Source organism: Primulina tabacum, chromosome 16 (assembly GCF_025594145.1).
Source record: "Primulina tabacum isolate GXHZ01 chromosome 16, ASM2559414v2, whole genome shotgun sequence".
In the NCBI taxonomy this organism is placed as follows: domain Eukaryota; kingdom Viridiplantae; phylum Streptophyta; class Magnoliopsida; order Lamiales; family Gesneriaceae; genus Primulina; species Primulina tabacum.
The window spans coordinates 9,191,977-9,199,325 of NC_134565.1; the positions used below are offsets into that span (position 1 = coordinate 9,191,977).

Here is a 7,349-nt window from a genome sequence, read left to right on the forward strand (position 1 = left end):
TATATTTTTTTATTTTTTGTATTTTTAATTTCGTATCTGTTGAAATTTGATAAATATTTGGGTATTTGATGTTTTGTTTGAATTTTTAAATTTTGTATAAGTTCATATAATTATTCTAGATCCTTGCATGATGTTTTCTAGAATTCTGGAGATTATAAAGTTAATATCATCACGAAATTTTATAAGGTAAAATATCTTCTTTCTTACAATTAATTTTTTTTCAAAAGTTTAATTGATTATAACCCAAAACTTTCTTAATAGCATATTTCAATTTTGAGAAGGTTATGAAAATTTCGATATATAACAAAGATATGATTTGTGATTCAATAAGATGTGAATAAAATTTTAAAAATTTATTTGCTATCTTGTTTTATCAAATAATCTATTTAAATGATATTAATTTTGATTTACATATTTTTTTATTTTTTTAAAAAATTTCAATTTATATTAATTTTATAAAAAATATCCATGCCGTGATCGTTCTGTGAAATGTCATGACAACTGGAACGGTGACCTCCGCGACAGTCTCCACGACCGCGATTGCAAACCATGCTTTTATCAATTCAACATAAACACGAAAACCAAACAACAAGAATAACGTACACATTATTCAACCCAAGAACTTGGATTTGATTTGATCGACCGCACTTTGGTTCAATTGAAAAGATTTAGCCAAGACTTGATCAGGAACAGAAGGCTTCAAACCAAACATATTCCGCCCAACGTTAATGGTACCAGGAAGCTGGCTATTAGCTGAGGAGAAAGCCAGCACAATCTCCTCTCCAACATTCAAATGAAAGTGCAGCAGCCCCTCGGAACCACATACATCTCGCCAACACTTAGGTTCCTGGAGTAAACAACATTCCCGCTCGTAATTATCCCCAATAACACCGTCCCTCGGATCAAAACTCCACATTCCGTAGCTCGTAGATGCCAGTGAGGATTCGTAAAACCGCCCACAGCGATATCAATACGAGTCATGGAGATTCCGAGCGTGTTTCGGCCTAGAAACGCGTGGACATTGGCCAGGTTCAAATAACTTCCAAATTAATTGCTTGTGTTCAACTCGTTGATCAGCCCGGAGTAGACAAAGTCATCCGAGGTCACATTTGAAGCCGGTTTGCAAGGATAGTCGTCAACATAAATTGTAACATCCGAAAAACCAAATCTTCATAAACCACATACATTCAAAATTCTTTTAATTGCTTAATTGTTTTATTTAATTGCTTTTAAATGCTTGCATGATATTTATTAAATGCTTAAAGGCATGATTGCATGATTATATGATTATATGACATGATTTCATGAAATTGAAGGATTTTACCCGAATAGTCAATAATAGGCAGAGGAAGGAGACCGGAGACGACCAAGACAAGAATAAATATTTTTTTCACTAAATATTTTCAAGGCTTCCTAATATGATTATAAAAATGATTTAATTTTTCTAAAAATGTTGGATTACGAATTATTTTACGAGTCGAGCTCGATTTTTCCCGGGAAGCCGGTTTTGGGCAAACAAAAGACTTTTAAAATATCAAAGGGATTATTTTTAATAAGTAATTTTTATAAAATTTTATTATTTAAATAAATAATTGTTATTGAGCCCAATTTAATTATTTAAAGTAGCTCCAATTGCCCTTAAGCTTGCAAACCCAAAACCAAAGCCATTAGCATGTTGATTAATTTATAAATATGTTACCTAGTCTTTCAAAACACAACAATTCAGCGCCTTATTCAGCCGAAATACACCCACCAGCACACACGATAATTTCGAAATTTACAAGGAAAGAAACGTTAGGAGTCTTCGTCGCCCGTTCGTCCTTCCTCGCCGACGATAACGTATTCGAGCGTTATAAACACAAATGCATGTTTTCTTAAATTTTTTAAACATCATACAAATCATATTATGCATGATTTAATTCTTTATGAATGAAAAAATAATCGGTGTTTGAATATTATACTGTAGATAGTTTATTTTCAAAATATGATGATTTAACGCTTGTTTTAAAAACGTTATGAACCCAATGGACACGCTGCCAACGTAGGATGTTATATGAATAAAATATGGTTACAACATGATTAAATTAAATTAAAATACATGCTGGAATCGATCATGGTAAAGGGTCAAGCACTTAGGGTTTTCTAGGAAACAATTCTCATGCTTAGCTTCTAAGGGGTGCGAATTTGGGTTTGCTGCTTGAGGACTCGGCCAGGGCTGGCTGGGGCTTGGTGAGGAACCTTTCTAGGGTTTGGTAGGGTCCTAGCATGGCTAGGAACTGTGGCTAGTCAGTGAGGAAGGGTCCATGATCGCATGGACTCTTCCCTTGCATGTTTGTGGCGCAGCCGATTGCTGCAGCCTTCGAAGGGCTGGGCTAGGTCGTCTAGGAGGTGGCTCAGGGTGTTCCGGAGAGGGTCAGGTAGGTTGGGACTCGAGGGGGGCTCGAGCAAAGAGTCATAGCCAAAGTAGGAAACTCATAGCACCTTGGAGAGAACATGCGCAACTGCTGGTTACTCGAACATGTGGCTCACTGCATGGGTTCAGGGGCTTGCGCTGGGCTTGGTTGGGTCTGGACGTGGTCATGGGTCGGTGAGGATGTGCTGGACTCGGTGGCTGCTGAAGTGGTAGTGTACTAGTATGGCTGGGACACTAGAAGCACATGAGGGAGGGGTGCACAACCTGTTTCTGATTACAGGGCTCGCGGCGCTGGTTCGAAGGTTTGGGCTGGGTTCGGGTGACTATGAGCAGGGTCCAAGGAGGATGAGGGTCTGAGGGTTCGGTGGTTAAGTAGCAGGAGGGTCCTTACGTGGGATAGGAGTCCTAATGAGCTAAGGAGATGTCATGTTCAGTTCGGGTCTAGGGGTAGGAGGATTCGAGTTGGCTAGGGTCTGGCTCTAGTAAATTATGAGATGGCTCGGTGTCTTTTTATAAGGGTCAAAAAACGAGAATTTAATAAGAAAAATTGGAATCATGGGTCCACGGGTGTGGTTCATGGCTCACAAGGGTATTTTAGGTAATAAACAGTCTATGTTTAAAATTTGGGAATAAAATATTAAGTTTTGAATTTATTCGGGAATTAAACGACTCACGAATAGTTAATTAGAGAATTAATTAAAAAGCCTCGAATTAAGCTGAATAAAATCATGAAAAATTAGATTTAAACTTAAATAATTATTTGAAATAAGCCCATGTCATTAAAAGTAAGAAAAAGGTAAAATCGAGAAATTTTACGTCTAGGGCAAAACTGTCATTTTACACTTGGAAAAATACGTAAAATCTTGGCAATGTCCCGAAGGATCATAACGCACGTTAAATGATATTTTATGATTTTAAATGATGATTTTTATGAAAATATGAGAATTTATGATTTGTGGTAAAACTGTGCAATTTTTATTGTTAAAATGTTATTTTTGGAAAGTCGTGATATTTTACGCTTTTAAAATAAATGAAAAATATTTTGAGAAATGTTAATTGACTGTGACAAAAGATATGATATATGACATATGATTTTGTGGGGATATCATGAGGGTCAAGGCCCTAGAGGGACCCCTTTTACGTCAAGGCCCCATAGGGACCCCGACGATCGTATTTTCACGATGGAGCCTAGTGCCCACCCCCATGGACCATGTGGAGCTGAAGGCTGATGAGTCTACTAAAGGATAAAAGTTAGTCACTTTCAAAGATCAAAATTCACCCAAAATGATAAATGATTGAAAGCTTTATGATTAAAATGATTTTATGATATATGATTAAAAGTTATTTTTTTAAAATGAGTTATTTATTCTTAAAGCTATTTTAAATGATTTTATGATTTATGATTTAATTATGCCTGAATTATTTTAAATAGTTTATTATTGTTCAAAAGCTATTTTAAATAAAAATATTATTTTTAATGCTTGTGATTGTATATATATTATTTGCTATTCATGTTTAGAACGTGCTGAGTCATTAAAGTCACTAGGTTTGTATGATGCAGGATTTGATGATATTATGGGAGGCGCTGACGATTGAGTGGATCGAGTGCTGCAGTACACTCCCGAGAGACCTTTATGTTTCCACACTAGCTTGTTAGATAAAAGATTTAAAGGATTATTGTTAATGATTTTATTAGAGGTTTTTATACTTTAATTTTATGTTAGTTGATCTTTTTAAAGGTCGACGTAGGATTTTTGGTTAGTTGATGATTTATAGATATTTCTATACACTTGAGATTCCAAATGTTGAATTATTATGATTTACGAAAATTTTTAGTAAGTTTCGAGTTTATGATTAAAAAAAAAGTCGAGGTCGTTTCAGTTGGTATCAGAACCAATGTTTTCTCCAAAGGGTTGTGTACTGTCATTCCGAGAAGCTCAAGAAGTCACGCCTCAAATATATGAGTTGTTACTGCTTTATATGTTATATGCGAAAATTCTTTTAAATGCTTATATGATACTTGATATAAATGTTATGTGCATGCTGCATGAAAAATGATTAAATGCATGTTGGTTACGTGGTTGGACGACGTGTACAGAGATGCCTCCTAGAAAGATTTTGCGTAGGAATGATGAGGTTAGACATGAGGAGGAGATTCCACAGCCTCCACCTAATCAAGATGCTAGTGCCCGTGTACTAGCCGGGATGGCATGTTTATTAGAGCAACACATAGGAAATGGCGCGAGAGTTAGACCAGAGGCTGCTTATGAGCGTTTTATGAAGATGAATCCCGATGATTTTCATGGCACTACTGATCCATTTGTTGCTGAGGATGTATTCGATCTTTGGAGGTTATCTTTCGTTATATGGATATGGCGGACACTGATCGAGTTCATTGCACTGTCTATCTGCTGAAGGCCGACGCTTCCTTATGGTGGGAGGGAGCGGGGCGAGGAGTGAACATAGCGACATTGACATGGGAGGAGTTCAAGAGGGTGTTCTATGACAAGTACTTCACATCTGATGTCCGTTCTAGGCTAAAGAGGGAGTTTATGAGTCTCCGTCAGGGGAATTGGTCTGTTGCCGAGTTTGTGCATAAGTTTGATAGGGGCTGTCACTTTGTGCCATTGATTGCGAATGATGCTGCTGAAAAATTACGACACTTTCTAGATGGTTTGAGGCCGACTATCTGACGTGATGCGATGCTCAACAATCCTACTGATTATACTATTCCCGTCGTCAAAGCATTTAGAGACAAACAGTCACTCAAAGTGTGGGGCCCTTAGCTCCTAATCGTTATTACAATGCAATCTGATTAGGGTTAATTAATTACAGCGAAAAACGAGTTTAAATTTTCTTTACAATGAGCCCAAGATATATTATTTGAATAATAAAAATAGTATTTTCATCTCACATCATAAAACATGCCCACAAATAATCAAAACCAACTACATACAAAAAAACTCATATCCTCGGGACATGCCCCAGTATATAGATACATATATATATATAATGGGAAACAAAATATAAAACCTCAACTCAAACTGTGACTCCCTCCAGAAGTACCCTCTCTGGTCTCCTGATATCCTGGAGTACCTGTCATTTTCCACATACAAAGACAACAACAGCCCCCTCTGGGGTGAGCAAAGTTCAGTCTGAAACAACCACAATATATACCACAAGTATCTAAACAATGATATATGATATGCAATCCATGTATGTCGTGGAGGTATAAGGTCAAATGCTCATCCACTGAGCATATATCAGAATCAATCGAATCGCTATCAAATCAATGCTCGAGCTGGCACACCGGCCTCAATCAGAAATACTCGTATGATAGCGTCGAAAAAGCGCTATCAAATCCCAAATCTCAATCAATCAGCGGGGCCACTAATGACTATGCCTTAAGGGCCACATAATGCCAAACATAGCATCGTGTTTCACAAACCCCAGAATCAAATTCAATCATATAAAGGTATCCAAAGATCATAGCTCAACGTGTATGTCATGTATGCCACATCAACTCAACAAATAAGGAATATAGACATATATTCTCAATCAAATCAATCAAACATATATCATATGATACAGATACAAGTCGTATGTTACTCGATCGCAACATACATCAATTATTCGTTCCAGTCGATGTAGCTTGAAGATATCAGTATAATAATTTTTCTACATCAATAACATATTCATTTCAATCAATATCATCATTCAAAATCAACAATATAAGTTTCAAATATATTTTGAAACTTTGAAATTTCTTATTAAATTGAAATCAAAACATAATTCAATTCTGACTTCAAAACTTAGTTTCTTGTCAGTTATTCTACCGCATACATAATCATAATTAATAACAACTGACAAACAATTCTTCAATCTCATTCCAACGGTTAAAATTCCCTAATTATAATAAATTGGGAATAATTCAAAATAACATCATTGTAATCATTTTTCTTCGTTAAAATCATACACTATTCAACAATATTCAATTTCTGTATGATTCAACAATTTATCGGATTTATTTCGAAAATCGACGAATTTCAAACATCACCAAAACTGAAGTCGATTCGTCAATTGGATAAACCGATAAGTCGCAAAATCGAAAAGCCCACCTCTCATCTCTACCTTTCTGTCTACGTGATTCCACCGACTCAACTTTTATTTTTTTTAATATTATATTATATTATATTAATAATAATAATATATTATATTATTATATTTTATTATTATATTATATTATTATATTTTATTATCAGAATGAGGAATCTGATACGTGGCTTTGTTTTACCAAATTTTTCCTTAGTGGCTTTCGCATACATGGAGGTTATTGGTTTCCAGCCTATATACCATCTTCAACTGTGATTGAGCTAAGAAAATGAAAATTTTAAATCTCAGAATAATAATGAATATAAGATTCATATTTGGAACTTTTACAAAACATAAAAGGATTTATAAAAGATATACCAAATAAATTAAAAAACAGAGGATTTTACCGAGGTCCACCTCAAAATCATAAATTCATAAAAATCACCCATGAACGCCTTAAACGCCATCTCTCGGCTAAGCAGGCTAAAGGGCTACAACATGAATTTATTTTTCCTATTTAAACTCGAACCTTGTGTTTACCATTTCCTGGTTCATCTTTTTACCTTATGTTCTAACCAAAGACTCTTATATTACATTAAATTCCAAAAATTTAAATAGATCTTTTATTATCTCAATCTGATCTCAAGAACAAATAAATAAAGATCATGTCATAGTAAGGTAATAATTTAGCACGAATACTTTAGCCTGTCATACAGGCTCAACTAATGAAATATAAAAATTTAAAACAGTAAATAAAAACAGAAAATAAAAATAGTAAGAACTTACAAATTTGTTACCAGAACTTCAAACTTTTATTAATATAATTCAGAAAGGTTTTTACAAG

The 7,349-nt window shown here is 35.0% G+C and overlaps 1 pseudogene; it reads right to left on the minus strand.

Moving 5' to 3' along the window:
- Nucleotides 1-560: 560 nt before the first annotated feature.
- On the minus strand, nt 561-2,115 carry LOC142528337 (germin-like protein 3-8; annotated as a pseudogene).
- Between the last annotated feature and the right edge of the window lie 5,234 nt (nt 2,116-7,349).